The 20,866-nt window shown below is 36.5% G+C and overlaps 1 protein-coding gene across 10 annotated transcripts in view; it reads left to right on the top strand.

The window, feature by feature from the left end:
• Positions 1–1,077: 1,077 nt before the first annotated feature.
• LOC131382968 (rho GTPase-activating protein 20-like) overlaps positions 1,078–20,866 on the top strand; it is a 38,349-nt gene continuing 18,560 nt past the window's right edge. For 2 of the 10 annotated variants that reach the window (XR_009212606.1, XR_009212605.1), the window contains exons 1-2: positions 13,488–13,532; positions 19,894–20,028. The gene's annotated coding sequence lies outside the window, so the exon portion shown is untranslated. Of the gene's footprint in view, positions 1,194–5,858; positions 5,941–9,461; positions 9,628–12,077; positions 12,154–13,447; positions 13,533–19,893; positions 20,029–20,866 lie in introns of those variants that run through there. The other 8 variants (XM_058435809.1, XM_058435812.1, XM_058435808.1 and 5 more) reach the window with 8 other exon arrangements.

Raw genomic sequence — 20,866 nt, 5'->3', positions numbered from 1 at the left:
CTACTTGTGCAGTCACCCCCTCCTCTGTGAAAAATTCAGTCTTCTAGTGGAAAGGGAATGCTGTTTTTACATAAAATGTTTTTAGCAGAATACTGTAAGTTCTGTAATACTGAAGAAGATATACAGATGACAAATCAACACATGAAAAGAAGTTCAGCATAATTAACCATCAGGGAAATTCAAGTTAAGTCCACAATGAGATGTCACTACACACCTGTTAGCACAGCTAGCATGAACAGTGACACCAAATACTGGTGTGGACATGGGGAAAGTGGATCACTCATACAGTGCTGGTGGAATTGTGAAGTGACACAGACACTCTGGAAAACCGACCGTTTCTTTAAAAATTAAACATGAGACTACTACCCAGAAATCACATTCCTGGGCATTTATTCCAGAGAAATGAAGGCTTACGTTGATTTGAAAACCTGTACACAAACGTTTATAGAGGATTTATTTGTTATAACCTCAACCTGGAAACAAACCAGAAGTCCTTCAACAGGTGAGTGGTTAAACAAACTGAAGTACAACCATACCATAGAATACTACTAAGTGAGACAAACAGATGAGCTATAAATATCTGCAACAATCTGCATGAATCTCCAATTATGCTGAATGAAAAAAATATCTACAAATGTACCATGTGATTGTTTACATAACGTTAATGAAAAGACATAATTATAGAAATGGAGAATAGATTAGTGGTTGCCAAGGATTAAACATGGTGGAGATGGGAAGGAAGTTGGTGTGGCTGTAAAAAGGAAATATAGAAGATCCTTATGGTAATGGAAATGTCTATTATCTTGATTGCATCAATGTTAATATCCTGGTTATGTTATTGTACTGTAGATTCGGAAGATATTATCATTAAAGGAAACTGGATGAAAGGTTAATAGAATCTTTCTGTATTATTTCTTGCAACCACATGTGAATCTATTATACAATGATCTAACAATAAAAAGCTTAGGTTTAAAAAGTTAAAAGATGAGCGCAATCTGGGAAAGAAGTATGTCAGTTTGTCAGTTATCGGATGAGCCTTAGAACCTTGACATCATAATGGTGAGTGATCCTGACTACTGAGGAATCCTCGGGCTTCAAAGATTTGCCTGTAGTGCTCTGCGAGGTGCTGCAGACATGACTGATTTTCTGTACCAAGAATGGAAGAATGAAGGATGTTCACATCAGTCAAAAAGGTGGTCATTTAAAGCTTCATTGCACAAGATATTCTTTTAATGTATAATTTTTGATCATCAAAAAAGTTTTCTGTCTTGTTTCCTCTAAAACATATGAACTTATTCTTAACTTCAGAACTGGCTTTGTGGAGTTAGTCATGTTCATGAGATTTAGTGCTGCTGAGCTCAAGAGAGTTGTCTTTGTATTCTCAGGGAAGATACTTTCTTGCCTCTATAGGAGACAATTTTCTGTAGGTTTACAAAAATGTCTGCCCTATTTTTAAAAGAGTTTTTATGCTCTATTCAATCTAGCTAATATTACCTAGTATGACCACAGAGTACTGTTGGAGCTTGATTACAGCTCAGCCAAATAATATTTAAGCACTTTGTTCAGTTTAACAAGTTTTTGATGTTTCCAGTATTATTTGGTGTTGTTTAGCAATTTTTTTTACCAAAGTTTCAATATTTATTTCAGTAAGATGGGAGTCAATTTTCCAGGATCCTCAGTTACCTAAATTTTCATGCTGATGAGGAGCCAAATTTTAATTACTTGTTTGCAAGCCTCTATATAATTTTGTTTTGCGTATGTTGGGATGTCTTGTGTCTGTGTGCTTGTTTTTATTTGTATTAGTAAATGCTTGGTATGCAAAAAATATCAGATCCATCTGAGTCTTTTTTTGCACAGTGCAGCATAGTGGCTTAGGTAGAGTAAATGTTAGGTGATTCAGTGGAAAGATTCTTCTAAAAAATATAAATTGGTTTAAAACATTAGGGAAATATGATTATATTTTTTAAAATACAGTGAAACCCTATCTCTAAGGATGACATACCTGTGACTTTTATTCAGAATTGACTAGTAATAAATATTTATGGAGAGCTTTACAGTTTAAGAATGCTATTCATAGCTTACTTCATTTTAAGTCTCATTATAACCCTATGAAGATACTATTTTTCCAGATTATATGTTCTATTTTATTACTATCATTGACATTTTGCCAGATTAGAGATCTGGTAATTTAAATTGTTTTAATGGTCTTTTGATATATATTACATACGCAAGGCATAGTGTATATTATATTATTAACTTTAGAAGTCTCTCCAAGGACACTTTAAACATAATCCTCTGTGGCTCTTGGCTCCACTCTTTGGGTCCTTTGTTTTCCCTCCGGACTTTGGGCACTGCTTTCTGTGTCATGTTTACATGTTCATGAAAAGTAGCACTTGTTTGCAGCTGAGTAGTTTTGTCTGTCTGTTTTCTGCCAATAGAATTTGTGAGTCTGACAGCCTTCTGTTATGCTGTACTCTTTCTGTCTTTTTCAATCCAACCCGATGGTGTTTCTGCTAATATAAAATTCTCAAGAACTTTATGGGTCTCCATGGTTACCATTCCTACTCATCACTTCATTAGCTAGAAGTTAGGTGTACCAAGTTCTCTGACATAATCCCTTTGTGTTTTTGTCTGCTGCCTAGATGGCTGCAAGACAATGCCCCTAAGCTTTTTGAGTCCTTCTGGTTATATTGAGGGGATCTATGACCCACATCCTTAATCTCTTCAAAGAGCTTTTTCTGTGCCTGAGTACTATCATCATTTGATCTTTATGAAGGTTTAGTGACAGATTGTACAATCACACTCTGTATTTTCATGCCGCATTTTCTGAAGCATCTTCTTAATTTTGCTGTCTTTGGCATCTGTATAGGGTGAGAATCTCCCAACTCATCAAGTGTGGGTTCTCTTTCATTGAACAAGTTTGGGTTATCTTTTGTTTAACAATTTCTCTTTCAACTTATCTTTCTCTTCTCACATGTTACTATAAGTAGCAAGAAAAAACAAAAAGCCACTTCTTTCAACTATCTGCTTGAAAATCTCTTCACCTAAAGATTCAAGTTCATCATTTAAAAAGTCCACTTTCCACATAACTAGAGGGCACTATTTTACTAAGTATTTTGCCTGCTTATAACAAGGATCTCCCCTCTCCACTTTTCAATAACATGTTTCTTCTGAGCCTTCAGCAGCAGTGCCTTTACAATCCATATTTCCACCAACAGTTGTTTGTTTGGGGTGATGTAAGTAGTCTCTTAGGCAAGTTAGATTTTTCCCTATAATACTCCTCAGTGTCTTCTGAACTCTTACTGGCAGTCTTTAATGTCCATATTTTTGCTAGCAGTCTGTTCAAGACAATCTAGATAGTTTTTTCCATCATACTCCTCAAAATTCTTCCAACGTCCACTTACTGCTGATTCCAATATTGCTTCTGCATTTCAAGTGTTTATTACAGTAGCACCTCACTTTCAAATATCACAATCTATATTTGTTTTTTAGCCATTATAACAAATTACTATACATTTAGTTGCTTAAAGCAACAAGAATGTATTATGTTGCAGTTGTGTACATCAGAAGATTATGTGGGCTTGACTGGGTCCTTTGATTGGGGTCCTATAAGACTGATCAAGATGTTGTCAGGGCTGCATTTCTTATTGGAGGCTCTCCAGAAGAAATTGCTTCTGATGAGCTCAATCAAATTTTGGGGTAAATTCAGTTACTTGAGGTTGTGTACTGAGGTCTCCCTTCCTTGCGAGCTGTCACCCGGGACTGGGGTTTGTTCCTAGGGTGTGGTGGTATTTCTTTTCATGCTTTCCTTGTGGCTCCTGCCAGCAATGATAGATTGACCATAATTTTTAGCATTGTATCACCCTTGAAATTTGGCATAAAACTCTATCATATGTTTGACTACCGACTCTTTGTTTTGTTGTGTGCGATGTGTTGCAGGAAAAGCTCTTTTTCTGAGATGGACACCCACAGTGAGAAGGATGCCAATTGTACCCTGCTAATCCATGGCTCTGTAGAACTCAAAAGAGGCTAGAGGAGGCAGAAGTGGCACCTCTTTCTGTTTAACGATTTGTTGCTTGTGTCTAATAGCAAGTACCTATACACGACATGCTCTCCTGATTATCATAAAATGCATTTTTACTAACAAATTGCATTTTCACTAATCCTTACTATATGAAAATATAATTTTTTCTTCTGCTTTTGCAAATGCCTTGATCCTTCATTTACTCAACAGGTATTCTTGGAGGTCCTGTTGTGTGCAGCACCCCTGTAGAGAATATCATCAAGAATGTGACAGGCAGGGTCCCTTTTGCCTGGGACTTAATGGCAGGTGATAAAACTAAGAGAGGTGAAATTGCAGTTTGTGAATAGTGATTCTAAGAAGAAGATAGATAGGGTACCATGTGGAGAAGATGTCACAGGGTTAGAGAGGTGTCATCCAAGAGGGCCTCTGTGAGGTGATGACATTTAAACCTGAGCTCTGGGATAAGAAGCAGCAGCATTCCTAGACCAGGTGGCTGAACCTTCTAGGCTGAGGGGACAACAGGCTTATGGTGGGTGCAGCTTGGTCCTTTGGAGGGAGGGGCTCCAGGAAGGCTGATGTGACTGGAAACAAATGCCTGGAGACATGATGTCAGACACGAGAGTGGTCACACAGGTCTTCATAGTGAGGGGTTGGAATATTATTCTGAAGGGTCAGTAGGGGAATGACCAAATATGGTAAATATTTTTCATTTATTGTTCTGGCTGTTGGTAGATAATGGATTGGAGGGCAAGGAAAAGTGGAAGCAGGGAGACTAGTTAGGGAGGCAATAGTTCTGAAAAATGATGACAATGGCTCTATGTTGGGAGCAACAATAGAAACGAATGATGCAGAAGGCAGATTTAGAATCTACGTTTGAGGCAGAACCAACTGCATGTACTTTCCTCTCCACACAGAACACAAATGCAATACTAGAAAAATGGTGATTTCTTAATAAATATCTGACATCAGGGAGATGGAAAGAACTGAATGGATGGCATCTGTTTACCTGCTACATTTCTGTTTTCAATATTTATAAAATATCATGAAAGCAAATAATATTTCAACACATAAAATCTCATCACAAAGCTTTGTAATCACCAGGGTGGAAAAAAAGAAAGAAAGAAAAGAAACACCTTTTCTCTGCTGCCCTCATCCTGGTTTCCAATTAATCTATGTCATAGATAAGATACACAAGATCAAGTGATAATTTTTTTAAATGCCATATTTAACCAGGGTGACAGTAATGATAGGTATGATTTGTCAGGGGCAGATTATGTGTCAGGTCTTATGCTAAGGACTTTATGTGCCCAATCTTGTCTAATCCTTACAGCTGCTCTTGTAAGATTGAGATGGGGCTATTTTCTGTGTTTTACAGAGGGCCTTGAGGCTCAGAGGTCTAATGCTTCCCCCAGGTCACCACGTTATTAGTTAGTGGAGTTCACATTTGAAATTAGATCTGTTTATTTCAAAGCACAGGCTTTTACCCAACAGGTAGTGCTCCTGCCTCTATTCTTTATTTCTTTTCTTTTGGATTTTATAGAAGATTCCACAACTTTTTGGTTTTTCTCTTACCAGCAAAATCAACCTTTCCCTTGCGGTGAGTAAAAGACCAACTTGCATCTGCTTGGTATGTAATAAAAAATGGAGCAGATTGCACAGTGACTGGAGAAATGAATGAGAAGTCCAGCTATGAAAAAAACTCAGAGACAAAAATGAAGATAATAAAATGTATTTTGGATGAGTGCAATTGCCTAAATATGTAGCTGTCAAGCTGGTGAGGTCATAAAGAGAACAGAAGATTGTCTAGGTCTAGGCGTGAGGTCCAAGTGAAGTGCCCTGAAAGAGCTACAGATAGAGGATAAGTTACTATTGAGAAATATTTTTAGATTGGTTACCATTCTCTGTATTTAACCCAAGTAAGTACATATAGGAAACTAAAATTTACTGGAGAGATTCACAGGACCATACTAGAAACATCACCGAGGGCTCACCTAGTTTTCCAAAGTGCCTTCCAAGGCAGGTATTATCATCTCCAGGTTTTAGATATGAAAATGGAGGCTGAGAAGGGAACAGCAAGTGGCCCAAGGTCAAATACTGGGAAATTGCAGGAGAGACCGGAGTTCCTTGGACTGGAGTCCAAGGCTGTGCTCTTCCTGCTACCCCTCATTGTAACCAACCGTGCTCAGCCTGAGAGATAAACAAGCAACTGGAGTTCTCATTCTCTGCTTCTTAGGATCATGGTGACCACTCATGTTTGATTTTTAAGGGACACATGTTTTACTTTACTTCATTTTTCTTCACCTTTGTAATTATGATAGTATTCAGGGAGAGTAGACCTTAATTTTCTTACCAGAAGCCATTTATGTCCTAGACACTGATAACCCCTTAATGGGCTTTATAGAACCTGTAGTATTTTGCTAAAGACATTTCCTATAAAGACAACGTTCCCTTTCTGCTAGAAAATTTCATATATTTAAGAGCTGAATTTTTATTTTTCTTGGATCATTATTACACACGTGTGCAACATTTTTCATTTTTTGAATACTGCCTTGAGATAGTTATTTGTATCCACGCAAATGTTTTTGTGATGTGATGAAATATATATAAAGTTATTTAATAATATACTTGTTTAAGATATGCTGTTCCTGAAAGATCATTTTTATATACATTCTACATTCATTGGGATTATTAGAAAGTGTAAGTCATCTAAAACATCTGAAATTCGTTTGTAAGCCCAAGGTCTTTGAGATAGAGAAAACAGAATTTTTTGAGAAAGTGGCTGTCAGCACTGAATGCTATCACCTTGTACAAGTTTTTACCATAATTTTTACATTAGAAAATTCTGCTCTCAAGTATTAAAGTCAGATGAGGACTTCATGATTACTGTTTATATTCATTAGAATGATAAATAGAAAGTTGTTTTTCCAATAAAATTATGACTTTTATTTTTTAAGACAGAATTTGCTTTATAAATATTAAGATATTAATACTAGTGGAGGTCCATGAAGAATTTACAAAAAGAAAGAGGCTGTACTTAGCTCATACCCTCTTTAGCCACCACTGCCATCTTATTTAAAGAATAGAGAATGAAAAATGAATTTTGTTTAGGTCAAAAATGAAGATGACTATTGACTTATTATCAATGGAATTACAAACAGATACTTATGGAATATGCCACGACCCTTACTCAGAAGCATCTAAGGGAATATCTCTATCTTAGAACTGGGGAAATATCCTTAGAATCCTGTAAATTTTCATGGTTCACTGGGCTTCTACTCCAGTATAAAGACAAGTAGATCTCCTCCTCATCCTCCTCCTTCTCCTTTTTCTTCTTTCTCCTCTTTCATCCTACTTCTCCTTCTCTTCCTCCTCCTCCTCCTTTTTCTCCCTTTTCTCTTACTTCTTCTTCCTCTTTCCCTTCTTTTCCTGCTACTCCTACTCTTCCTCATCTTCCTCCTCCTATGAGCCAGTTTATGTTAGATTCATACTTTCTCATTTCTACTGAGATAGTATAACAGTGTCAGTGATTGAAGAAACAGAGGGACCCTATGAGAATCCATTTGAACACAAAGCTATGTTGTGATACATTTTAAACATTTCCAAGGTATCTAGCTTTGTTAATATAATGTCATAAGATTTATCCCCTCATTCTCAAAGAGCAATTCCCTCAGCAAACCTGATGACTCTGGGGAAAAGAAGGGTGAAAGTAAGAATGATGAAGGGACTATTCTTCCATGCAAGAGCTTTAGAAGGTGGGTCAACACCCGCAGATGTTAAGTAATTTTGAGGATAGGCTTGCAAGTTAGGTCGTCAGTATTATAATGTGGGCAATTTACTTAACCTCTCCACGAGTTTCTTCATCTATAAAATGGGGCTAATAGCGACTATTTGATGTAGCTATTTGAGGAGTAAATAAAATAATGTGCATAAAATATTTAGAAGAGCGATTAGCACATGGTAGATGCTTAATAAATATTGTAGGAGAATGGAAACTATGTTCTGGACTTTGATAACTCCTTGGTTTGGTTGAAGGAAGTGGATAATTTTAGTGCTTTATTGAACTAAAGGGAAAAGTACTCAAATAAGTTTTTCAGGTCAATATATATGGAAGTTTCCACACAGAATGTTAGGTATTTGTACAGATAGATACCTACATTAGAAAATTTAAAAATCTGTAAAAACAAGCAAGTGTGTGTCTGTATTCTGAGTAGAACATACATTTTTAGTTTGATTAATACCTTTAGAGCTGCTACCTAGAAAAATAATTTTATCTGATAATTTTTTGTTTCATAAAAATCTTCAATTACACAAACATAGGGTAAAAAATGTTGAAAAATATAGAAAGATGCCCCCTTTTATCACAAGACATTTTTCTAGCCTGTATTCTTATAATCAATGTGCCCTAAGCTTTGCATCTAGATTGTTCTTCATGTGTGCTTCCCACAAAGTTATTTCCATTTCCTAAATTCCATTGAAGAGTTTTAACGTTAAGTGTCCCATGAATGAATGAAGTCACAGGGAGATTTCCACATGAGATGTCTTTGATCTTGTTGTAGCTTAGTGTTTCCACAAGTACCTCTGCCTAGTGGAAAGTCCCCAAGTGCTGTGCCCACAGTGCCTGCGAATCCTTCATCAGGCTTATAACTATTTAAAATGCAAGTCCACCTGAGCATTAAATTTGTAAATTAACCCAGGAGATATGGTGGTTTCTATGTTAGAGGTCTAAGATGGATTAGGCAGAAATGGTCAAAAAGCAATTTCACTGCTGACAATGTCGATCACCTTCTTACTCTCCATAGATAAATGAGAAATGTGTCCATCACTTACATAGAAGATCTGCTGGCCTCTGGTTGGGATTTGTTTGGTTTTGTTTTCTAAGTTAGATTCCATCTGTAGGCTATAGTTTTTCAGTTTTAATCAGAATCTATAAAAAAGTGGTATGGATAAAATCTTAAGAAAGGAAATTTAAAATAACCTATGCTTTAAAGGCCAGAAAGTATTACAAAAATCAAAGTTAAAATGTATTTTACATCCCTCTAATCCAAGGTTATATTTTTTTAGTCTATCTAAGTACAACTTTTATAAGTATTTTTAAAAATCGTTTACTTTTAAATTTTTGTTGAGACCCTAAATTTTTTGAAGTAAGCAAGACATAGATAATAAATGAATCAATGGTTCTATAAAAAAGCAGTATCTTTATAAGATAAAGTATGGTCCACAGCTGTTTTCTACCCTCCATAAAGTGTGTGGCCAGGCTTCTCTCAGGACACACTTTGTAAATGCCAAACTGGCTATTCCATGTCATGTGTCCAGTAATAGAGATGAATGAGAGGCATGCTTTGCCCTGGAGCAGGGACAACTGGTGTCTTCCCATGAGCAGACCTGCTCCTACAACCTTTAAGAAACAAACAGAGATCTTGCTTGATTGTCTTTCTAGGTATAGAAATTTTTCTGATAAAAAATAAAATACCTCTGAACGAGCTGTGGACAGCTGACTGTGCAGACAAAGTCAGGAAAGGCCACACCTGTGCCAAGGGGTGCCTTCTCTTGGGCTGACCCATGGTGAATTTCATGGCCACCTTCCAGTAAGACCCCAGCTACCGGTAAGACTCCAGGTTGGCCCTGTGTTTATAGGAGTTAGCTATGAAAGAACACAGTCAACTTCACAGTGTCTAGGACAGGTAGAAAAATGTAATTAAAGTTTTCTCTGAACTTTCTTGAAATGCAAAACGTTATAATATGATGTCTATTAAGCCAGTAACTCACTTTTGACCTTCTCTATGACACTTATATGCTCTGTACTTTCCCCAAAGAGGTTTTTATGTGTAGATATGTGTAAATGGTCATTAAATTGTGGAAATATTGGAACAATTTTCTTTGGCTTTGATCAGTTGTTTTTCAACAGTGCTCTTTGAGTACTTGGGGAGTGAGTGTTCAGGGCTATGGAGAGTTGGGGGAACAAGGCTCTAGGCCTCCCTCTCCAACATCCTCCTTCCATTGTGCCCAGTGTTATCTGTGTTTTTAAACTTCTAGAATAGATCATTCTTCACCGAGTATTATTCAATAGTACATTTAAGTTTGAAAAAATGCTTTTATACTCCTAAATTGATTTCCCAAATAAATAGTATTTAATGATACAAATAGACCTGGCGCAGTGTCTTATGCCTGTAATCCTAGCATTTTGGGAGGCAAGGTGGGAGGATCACTTGAGGTTAGGAGTTTGAAACCAGTCTGGGCAACATAGCAAGACCCCATCTTAAAAAAAAGTATATACATACAAATAAAATTAATGACATCACCAAATACCGGGTTGCCTGAATTGTTGTGTAGCAGATTATCATATTTGGTATCCAGAGAGATAACAATCTAAAAGAATATTTTGATTAATAGAGCATAGGCTAGTTTTCCAATACACATTCTTAGTCTGGTATGAGGATGGGTAATGTGGCTTCCTACCCTGGATATCCTTTAGTTGACATAGGGTTTGGGTTCACAGGGATCACGCAACATGTATCTCCTGCTCTGAGCAACCACACACCAAGTGTCATACTTGTTTTACACAGCAAGGGTTCAACATATGCACTCAACACTCTTCTTTCCTCCTCACTCCACTCCACCAAAATCTCATGCATCATCATAAAGTTGAAACAACTAAAATGTTTCCAAGTTCTTAACTTACTAAATTCTATAATTCACCTATTTACTTAAGGAAAACATTTCCAAAGCTTACTGGGAACAAATACATGTTTGTATCATTCCCTGCATATCTTGTTTTCCATGACAGATTTCCGTAAAGGTGATTAGTTTCTATTGCTTAATGCCTTCTCCGTGTTGCAGGTAAAAGCAAGCAGTTTAAATACCTTTTAATCAAAGAGAAGCCTTTGATTAGAAGGTTTTCAAGAAACTTTTTTTAATGATGGAGGAAATGTGGAAACCAGGTTTACAAATGTCATATTGGCTATAAAGCCATATGGATATGTAAAAGGCAATTACAACAATGCCTGGCAACTAGTTCTTTTGCTATTTGCTGTTATTACTCTTCTACAGTTTGACCTGAGTAATAAGACACTGTATCCATGTAGGTATGCAGATTGGGGGCAGTGGGCAGTGGCAATTGGGAGTGGGAGGGCTGTTGCTAGTGGATATATAAAATGTGGCAGACCCTGCGGAAAAGTTTGATGGTTCCATAATAAGTTAAACACAGAAATTACCATTTGACTTGGCAATTTATTCCTAAGCATAGACCTAAGAAAAATAAAAAACATACATCTACACAAAACTTTGGCACAAATGTTTATAGTCGTATTGTATTAACATATAATTGCCAAGAAGTGGAAATAAACAAATGTTCATCAACTGATGGATAGATAAACAAAATGTGGTACACGTGCTGAGGGCAGTGGGGAATGAGCGGAGAGTGACTGCTTAACGGGCATAGGGTATGCTTTAGTGGTAATGAAAATGTTCTGAAACTAGAATGTGTAGCTGGTTTCAAAATATTGTGAATGTACTAAATGTCACTAATGGACAATTGTATGCTATATGCAATTTGCTATATTTTTTTTAAAAAAGCTAGAGGTTTTTAAGTCCTTACATGAATGAGCCTTAAAATATTCTCAATTTGGATATTGAACACTGCAGTGAAATAGTGGAGAAAATATTAATCATTAGTAAGCAATAGGTGAATTGATCTCAGTCAGAGAATTGTAGCAATGAAGAGTAATTTTTCTAGGAACCAATTAACCTAGTGCAATTTATTTATCTTGTAATGAAATAAACGATTGTGTTTTTTTCCTCTAAAAAATGTATTGTTTCTTGGCCGAGAGTGTTCCATCCAAATGCCAAATATCTTAAGTCTGATTTAACCTAAAAAATAATATTCTTTATATCTGAATAGCACTTCAAGCTATAAGAACACTTGGAGGTTTAATTAACCCGCTTTTCAGTTGTGGAAACCGGAGCTCAGAGCAGTTAAGTGACTTGCCTGTGATGACATAGCTTGCATCACATAGTTACAATTAAGTGTTTAACTTCCAAACCAACCTGTCTTCCACTCTGAGATCTACTTCCCATCACTGCAATACTGCGTGTGAAAGAGCAGGACCCATCAAGGCCCAGTTACGAGGAAGGTACAATTTACACAGGTACCCACATCATAACAACCAGCTGCTGACATTTTTATCTAGAATGACAGTCTTAATATGTTGTTATAAATATTTTATGTAGTTTAACTTTTTCTCCCATTTTTTAAAATTGTAGTTCTTCAGAACTAAAGGAATGCTGGTGCTCTTTCCTAGAAAGGCATTTTATTCTGTCAATATACGTATTTTAAATATTTAACTTGTGATAAAAATGCAAATCTCTATTCACATTCCCCTTTTTATAATAGAAATTTTTAGACTATCCTCAAACAATTTATCCTGGCTTCCTTGTAAATAATGTTCTCTCATTTACCTGCATGTTTTTTTAATTTTTATTTTTGAGGAAGTGCTGATTACCACTCTCATCTTTCTCTTCTCTCCCCACTATAGATGGGAGATAAGATTATTCTTTTATTTATTTTTGAGACAGGGTCTCATCCTGTTGCCCAAGTTGGAGGGCAGTGGCGGGATCATGGCTCACTGCAGCCTCAACCTCCCTGGGCTCAGGTGATCCTCTCACGTCAGCCTCTGGATTACAGGTGTACACCATTATGCCTAGCTAGTTTTTTGTATCTTTTTGTAGAGAAGAAGTTACACCATCTTGCCAAAGTTGATCCCAAACTCCTGGGCTCAAGCAACCCACCCACCTCGGCCTCCCAAAGTGCTGGGATTACAGATGTGAGCCACCATGCCCAGCCTATTCTTCAGACATATATTAAATTTCCAAGCCAAGAATGGTGGCTTGTGCCTGTAATCCCAGCTACTCCAGAGGCTGAGGCAGGATGATTGCTCTAGGCCAGGAGTTCAAGACCAGCCTGGCCAATAGTGAGACCCCCATCTCTACATTAAAATAAAAATTTAAAAATAATGAAAGAAAAAATTTTCGTAAACATAGGTTACTCTACTGAGTGATTCTCAAAGCAGCTGTTACGTTCTGCTCTTGAACCCAGAAAGATGGTAGGCCTTCCAATCCAGGCAGGAGTGCATGAGAATGAGATTGGTTCTGCTGCCCAAATCTTTTATTACAGAGCAACCTGTTATTTTCTGGGACATGTCTTATTTTCCTGAAACATTCTGTGTATTTTCCCAACCCACAATTTGATCTTGCTTAGTCTAGTCGTACATTTTAAAAAATGACATAAGGTATACTAAAAATATTAGCAACAAAGATTGATTCGATAATAAGCTCTTAGCTAATTTATGCTACTCTGTTTGGCGTTATTACTAAATCTAATTTATTATTAGATTTAATATTATTAGATTTAATTTATTATTATATTAGGTACATAAATCTAGCCAAAGAAAAGGACCACCTGAAGAACATTCCCCTTCAAATCTTCACTGAGGACATCAAGAAATATGCCTCTGTAAGTGTTTTTAAGACCAAAAATTAAATTCAAAATTCCTGACTTAGGCAGAATGAAAGGGAGATAGAGACAGAGCTGATAGAGCCAGAATGGAAAGGAAGGGAAGGAGAGATAAAGGGAGGAGAGAAAGAGTATTTTAAAAGTACCATATGGAAAACTGTATTTTTATGTATTCGTGTATGCTTTTGTATGTATAAAAAGGAAGTGCTAGGAAATATGAAGCAAGAGGATCCATTTTAACAACAGTGCTTAAGCTTGGAAGGAATATTGCATGTTAAATGTAGACTAGTGGTTTGTTGTAGTAAAGTGATTTTCGCAAGCAGGAATTTCTTGTTGGAATTAAACCCTTTTTTTTTCCAATTATCACTACTTACAGACAGAGTAGTTTTGGTTGTTTCCACATTTTTTAAAAATGTTTATTTTATTTTTAAAAGTTATTCACTTGGAAATAATTGTAAACATACAGAAAAAATACAAAATAATGCAAAGAACACCCATATGCTATTTACCCAGATTCACCTATGTCATAGCAGTTTACCACATTGATTTTCCATTTATTTTCATTCTCTGTCTCTGTCTCTCTCACTTTTTTCTCCATTTATGTGTATGTGTACACGTTTTTGAAGGACAGTTATGTACACCATGGCCCTTGATTCTTAAATACTTATGGATTTCCTAAGAATAAAGTTATTCTCTTCATAGCCATCATTCAGCTGTCAACTTTAGTAAATTTAACATTGGTCGCATATTTTAATCTCCTATTCATGTTCCGATTTTGTCAGTTGACTCAAATAATGTTCCCTTTTTAGCACAGGTAATGCAGTTAATTGCTATGGCAAATACACGGAGTTTTGAGTCTTTCATTCTGAAGAATGTCAGGATTGAACTGAGCTGAGAGGGACATCACTTTTAAGTGATCAGCATGTGTCTATCTCATTTCTGTTATGCTGTTGGTTTAAAAAAAATCAAACTTTTACCTTCAAATATTGTGTAAGTTTTTATATCTGAAGTTGTAGTGCAGTAGCAAAGTTGTTCATAATGATGACAAGATATTCTTCATTTATTTTTATATATATACTTTTTTTTTTTTTTTAGCAGGAGTCTTGCGCTGTTGCCCAGGCTGGAGTGCAGTGGCGTGATCTCAGCTCACTGCAAGCTCCGCCTCCTGGGTTCACGCCATTCTCCTGCCTCAGCCTCCCGAGTAGCTGAGACTACAGGTGCCCGCCACCAAGCCCAGCTAATTTTTTGTATTTTTAGTAGAGATGGGGTTTCACCGTGTTAGCCAGGGTGGTCTCGATCTCCTGACCTCGTGATCTGCCTGCCTCGGCCTCCTAAAGTGCTGGGATTACAGGCGTGAACCACCGCGCCCGGCCTCTTCATATATTTTTATGGCACCTTACTCTTTACAGCAGCTCTGATCATGCAAAATACTATTTGTAGAAGGAAAGAAGATATTTCAAAAAAGCTATTTCCTGGCCAATAGCAAAAGCCATGCGAATGTTCTGACCTATTTCCGAATACCAGATGCATTGCTTGAAGGAGCTGAGACTAGAGAGGCCTCCTGGGGAAAGGACACTCTTGTCTGCCTGCTTTGATTTCATTATGGCAAATGGTATCATTCAGCATTTTTCATGAAGAATTGACCTGAAATTTAAAAAAGTAAACTTTATTTAGTTATAATTTAGATGAAAGAAACATTTCTAATGCTCATCATTCATTTCTGAAGCTCCAAGTTTCCCTTTAATACTGTTTCATTTCATTTTATAGAAACTTTTCTTACCATTTCTTATAGTGTAGGTCTGGTGCCAACAAATTTTCTTAGTTAATTTTTAATTAAAAAAATGTCTTTATCTCACCTTCACTCTTGAAAGATATTCTCATTAGATATAGAATTTTCGTTGCCAATATTTTTCTTTCAACGCTTTAAAGCTGCTTTAAAACTGTTTTTTGGTCTCTTTGCTTTCTGGTGAGTAGTCTAACATCATTAAACATCGATCCTCTGTCTTTGATTTTTCATCTTATTTTTACTGCTTTCAATATTTTCTATTTATTTTTGGCCTTGAGTAGTTTGACTATGATGTGTCAAAGCCCAGTTTTCTTTGAATTTATTCTAGTTGGCATTTTCTGAAGTTATTGATTTTGTTAATTTTTGTGTTTTGCCAAATTTGGGAAATTTTTAGCCGTTATTACTGCAAGCATTGTTTTTTCTGTCCCATTTTCTTTCTTCTGTCATTTTGGGATTCCAGTTACATGTAAAACTTTTTTTTTTTCTTTTGAGGCAGGGTCTCACTCTGTCATCCAGGCTGGAGTGCAGTGGCATGATCTTGGCTCACTGCAACCTCTGCCACCTGAGTTCAAGTAATTCTCCTGCCTCAGCCTCCCAGGTAGCTGCAATTACAGGCACTCACCACCATGCCAAGCAATTTTTGTATTTTTAGTAGAAACAGGGTTTTACCATGTTGGCCAGGCTGGTCTTGAACTCCTGACCTCAAGTGATCCGCCCTCAGCCTCCCAAAGTTCTAGAATTACAGGCGTGAGCTACTGCACCCGTCACATGTAAAACTTTTTAAAATTTCATTTTTATTTTTAGACACACAATTATACACATTTATGGAGTAAATAGTGATTTTTCAATACATGCCATGTATAATGATCAGATCAAGGTAATTAGCATATTCATCATCTCAAACGTTTACCTTTTTTTGCGTTGTGATCATTCAATTTTCTTTCTTCTAAATATTTGAAAATGTGTATTATTGTTAACTATAATCCTCCTACAGTGTGATAAAACACTAGAAGTTATCCCTCCTATCTAGCTGTAATTTTGTGCCCTTTAACAAATCTCTTCTTATCCTTCCATTTCCCCTGCCCTTCCCAGCATCTAGTAGCCTCTATTCTCCTTTTTAATCTCTTAAGATCAAGTTTCTTTTAGCTTTCACATATGAGTTTCAGAATGCATTTATTGAACCTGTTGATATTGTTCACAGGTCCCTTAGGCCCTGTTCATTAATTTTTAATCCTTTTTTTTCTCCTTCTTCAGATTGGACACTTTCTATGGATTTATTTTCAATTTCACTGATTCTTTCATTTGTTATCTCAGTTATGCTATTTAGCACATCGAGTAAATATTTTCTTGTATTTGCCAGATTTAAAATGCCTGTTTTGAAATATATACTATGTCTATGATGAGACTGTCTTTATTTTGTTACTTGTGAAATTATTTTTCTTTACATAATTGAGTATAATTATAACAACTGCTTTTTGTTTCATAATTTGAACATCTAGATCATCTTAAAGTTGGCCTCAATTGGAATTGGCCACATTTTCCTAGATTTTCATATGTTAAGAAACACTTTAGCTCATATGAAGAAAATAGCCACATTTCAATTTTCTAGGAAATTATTTAATAGTTTATTTTTAAAAATACTTGTTTATAAACAGCACTACCTACTGGAATTTATCTGTTTTGTCTACAAGGAGAACAGCATTAGGAAGAAATACACATATCTTTGTAATTATTATTTTGGACTTAATATGTTCCTTATGCCATGAAAACCCATTATCCTACAAACCATATTAAGAGATGCATATTGTCATTTTAAAAGAGATTTTTACTTTACCAAAGATTTCATGGTAGAATTTTAAAATTATATGAAAGGATTTTCAGACATTTAAAAAAATAGCAGAACCTTTCCTTCTAATTAAATCCCACACTAGAGCCCAGAGCTTGCACCCTCCTAGACACTTTAGCGTAAGCAGCCCCTGATATCCCTGAGTTTGGGTGCTCTGAGCCCTGCTGTTGGATTCTGAGACACTTTTTCACAATCCTTAGATCTATAAGCAGCACAGTTTGAAATCGATGAATATAAGATGACTTTGTCCATAAAAAATCCAATTAATAACTTTCAGGACCATCTGTCCTGTCAAGCAGTTAGTCCATAAGAAAGAAAAATACAACGAAAAGAATAGTAATGAATTATAAAAGAGTTTCCTCTAATTTCATTTTTAACATCATCTTTAAGGAGCATGAGAGTCCACTTATGCTTTTTGTCTTCTTTAAGCACTGTTTATCAGAGAAAGGAACCCTCATTATGGATGCATATGCATAATAAATGTTCTTAGTTACATATCGCCTTATTTTAAAATAATGTCTTGAAATTCAGAGTGCAATAGTTGTCATCTCAGAATCCTATTAATCCTTTTGGGTTATTTTCTGCAAATTGTCTTCCTGTTTTTATGGAGCAGTTTCTCAATGTGAAGTGCAGTAGAGAGCTATTACAGATACCCTATTCGCTGGCAGAGTTGGAAATGGAACTTAAATTTCTAAAATTTTATTTAATTGTCTCAATAGATTTCAACAATGAAGTTCTTAGTAACCATGATATCTGGCACGGAGAAAATGCTTGCCACACAGGGGTTTAAAAAATGTCTTTTATAGCTGGTTCTTATTCTGATTTTACTAGAACTGCATTTGTGATGTGCAAAGATATAAGCCATATGATAAAAACACAACCCAGGAAGAGAGAAAGCTCCTCCTTTTTAAACTGTTCTCTCCATTGTGGAAGTAGCCTCCTGAGGCTGAGGGGCAGCCCCTGTTCCCTCTGTGAATTCTCAGTCTTTCTATTTCTTGACTATGCTGTTATGTCACAAGTGCCACAAGTCCTTTATTTTAAGAGAGGGATATATGTTTTACTGAAATTCTTTGTACTGGCTTCATGTTATATAAAGGAATGAAAATAAATTATAATTAAGGATTCAGGCTCTACATGTGCTTAACTTTGTCATTGCCTGGAAACAAGCTTTGTCTTTGGAATACAGCAAATAATTTGACAATAATTATTTAATCTTATGCATTAAAATTCCAAATTCATACTAATTTTTCTCATTTATTTTTTACGGTCTATAACCATAACAATAACAAATTCAGATGCAACAAATGATATAATCAACATATCACTACTAAAGCTAGGAATAACTGTAAGTTATCTATAAGTTATTTTTGTTAAAAACCAACTTTGATTTTTGAATGTATATATATTCAACTATTTATGTGTATATGTATATGAACACACATACACACATGTGTGTTTGTATAATGCACCTCCCATCATAAGACAGCTATTATAGATATCAAAGTCATATTTTGTACTCCCACATTTAGGAATGGAAAGCAACAAAGTTGTTTTTTTTTTGTTTTTTGTTTTTTTTTCTTTTTGAGACGGAGTCTCGCTCTGTCGCCCAGGCTGGAGTGCAGTGGCGCAATCTCGGCTCACTGCAAGCTCCGCCTCCCGGGTTCATGCCATTCTCCTGCCTCAGCCTCTCCGAGTAGCTGGGACTACAGGCGCCCGCCACCACGCCCAGCTAATTTTTTGTATTTTTAGTAGAGACGGGGTTTCACCGTGGTCTCGATCTCCTGACCTCGTGATCCGCCCACCTCGGCCTCCCAAAGTGATGGGATTACAAGCGTGAGCCACCGCGCCCGGCCTTTTTTTTTTTCTTTTTTTCTTTTTTGAGGTGGAGTATCACTCTGTTGCCAGGCTGGAGTGCAGCAGCACAATCTCGGCTCACTGCAACTTCCGCCTCCCAGGTTCAAGTGATTCTTCTGCCTCAGCCTCCCAAGTAGCTGGGACTACAGGCATCCGCCACCATGCCCGGCTAATTTTTGTATTTTTAGTAGAGACAGGGTTTCACCATATTGGCCAGGATGGTCTCCATCTCTTGACCTCGTGATGCACCCCCCTTGGCCTCCCAAAGTGCTGGGATTACAGGCGTGAGCCACCGCGCCTGGCCTAACAAAGGTATATTTTAAATTTGGTGTGAACTGAAAGTGAAAACATAATGAAATCAGGCTACAATTTTAGAGCACTAACATATATGTTTAAATGTATATGTTATTGGTGCTCTAAAATTGTAGCCTGATTTCAATATATGTTTGAGTATATATTGAAATTTGATATATAATCAAATATATATTGAAATTTGATCTATACATACAATTTTAGAGCACTAATATAATTATGCTAGTACTTTCAGTTCACACCAAATTTAAAATGGAAATACAAGAAGTGTACCCATATATAAACTAATATTATATTATACTTTTGTTGCCTTCAATTCCTAAGTGTGGGAGTACAAAATATGACTTTGATATCTATAATAATCAGCTGTCTTATCATGGGTACACATATACAATAAAATTTTGTAAAATTCTGGATAAAAAGTTCCAAACTCTTCGACTGCACTGTTCTTTCAATATCTTTTTTCCTGGTTCCTCTCCTCTCATACTTATTACTCACTCTGATTATCACCCAAGGGCTCAATCTCAGTATAATGAGTCCTAAGGGATATATTTTGTTGTCAGTTTGGCACAAAGAACACCTGGCTAGAACCACATCCCCTGGATGCTGATCCTGAGAATTCAATATCTGATGCCTCTCCTGAATTTATAAAGGAAGAGTGGTGTGTTCACCAGTGCCCACAAATCCATGGCCTCCAGGTTTGCATGACTGTTTTGTTTTCAAGTGTCTGTTTCTTTATGTTTTGATGGAGCTAGTAAAAGTTGCTGAGCTTTTTTAGTGGAAGAGGTTGACATATTTGAGGATGAAGATGAGGGTTGCATAAGAGGAAAGAGGTAAGTCCACATAATTGAGAACTTTTATTGAAGAGTGACATTCAGATGTTCAGAAACAAGAAAATACTTGTATAGCATGTCTCCTTATATAAAACTTCCTATAAACATGAAAACGTGTTGTTGTGGTGACATGATGTGAATATTTTAAGTTTTGTTTGAGTGTTATAATAAAGCCCCTTAAAAACTCACAACAACCAGAATTTCACATAAGAAATCAATTATTTCTGTACTAGAGGATTTGTGTAACACATTTAAAACAAAATTGAATTTGTATGTACTAAGTAAAGCAGACACTTCTGCACTGCTTTCTAACCTATATGATATGTGTGACCTATAAGAATGTAATCTTGGGCTGGGCACGATGGCTCACGCCTGTAATCCCAGCAGTTTGGGAGGCCGAGGTGGGTGGATCACCTGAGGTCAGGAGTTCGACACCAGCCTGGCCAACATGGTGAAACCCTGCCTCTACTAAAAATACAAAAAAAATTAGCCAGGCATGGTAGCCGGCACCTGTAATCCCAGCTACTGGGAAGGCTGAGGCAGGAGAATTGCTTGAACCTGGGAGGCAGAGGTTGCAGTGAGCCGAGACTGCACCATTGCACTCCAGCCTGGGCGACAGAGCAAGACTCTGTCTCAAAAAAAAAAAAAAGAACAAATAAAAGAATAAAAAAGAAGAATGTAATCTTGTGTTGAAGACAGCAAG

This window comes from Hylobates moloch, unplaced genomic scaffold (assembly GCF_009828535.3).
Source record: "Hylobates moloch isolate HMO894 unplaced genomic scaffold, HMol_V3 SCAFFOLD_3, whole genome shotgun sequence".
Lineage (NCBI taxonomy): Eukaryota > Metazoa > Chordata > Mammalia > Primates > Hylobatidae > Hylobates > Hylobates moloch.
Note: the sequence above shows the minus strand (reverse complement) of the source record. Positions and strands in the feature narration are given on the sequence as shown.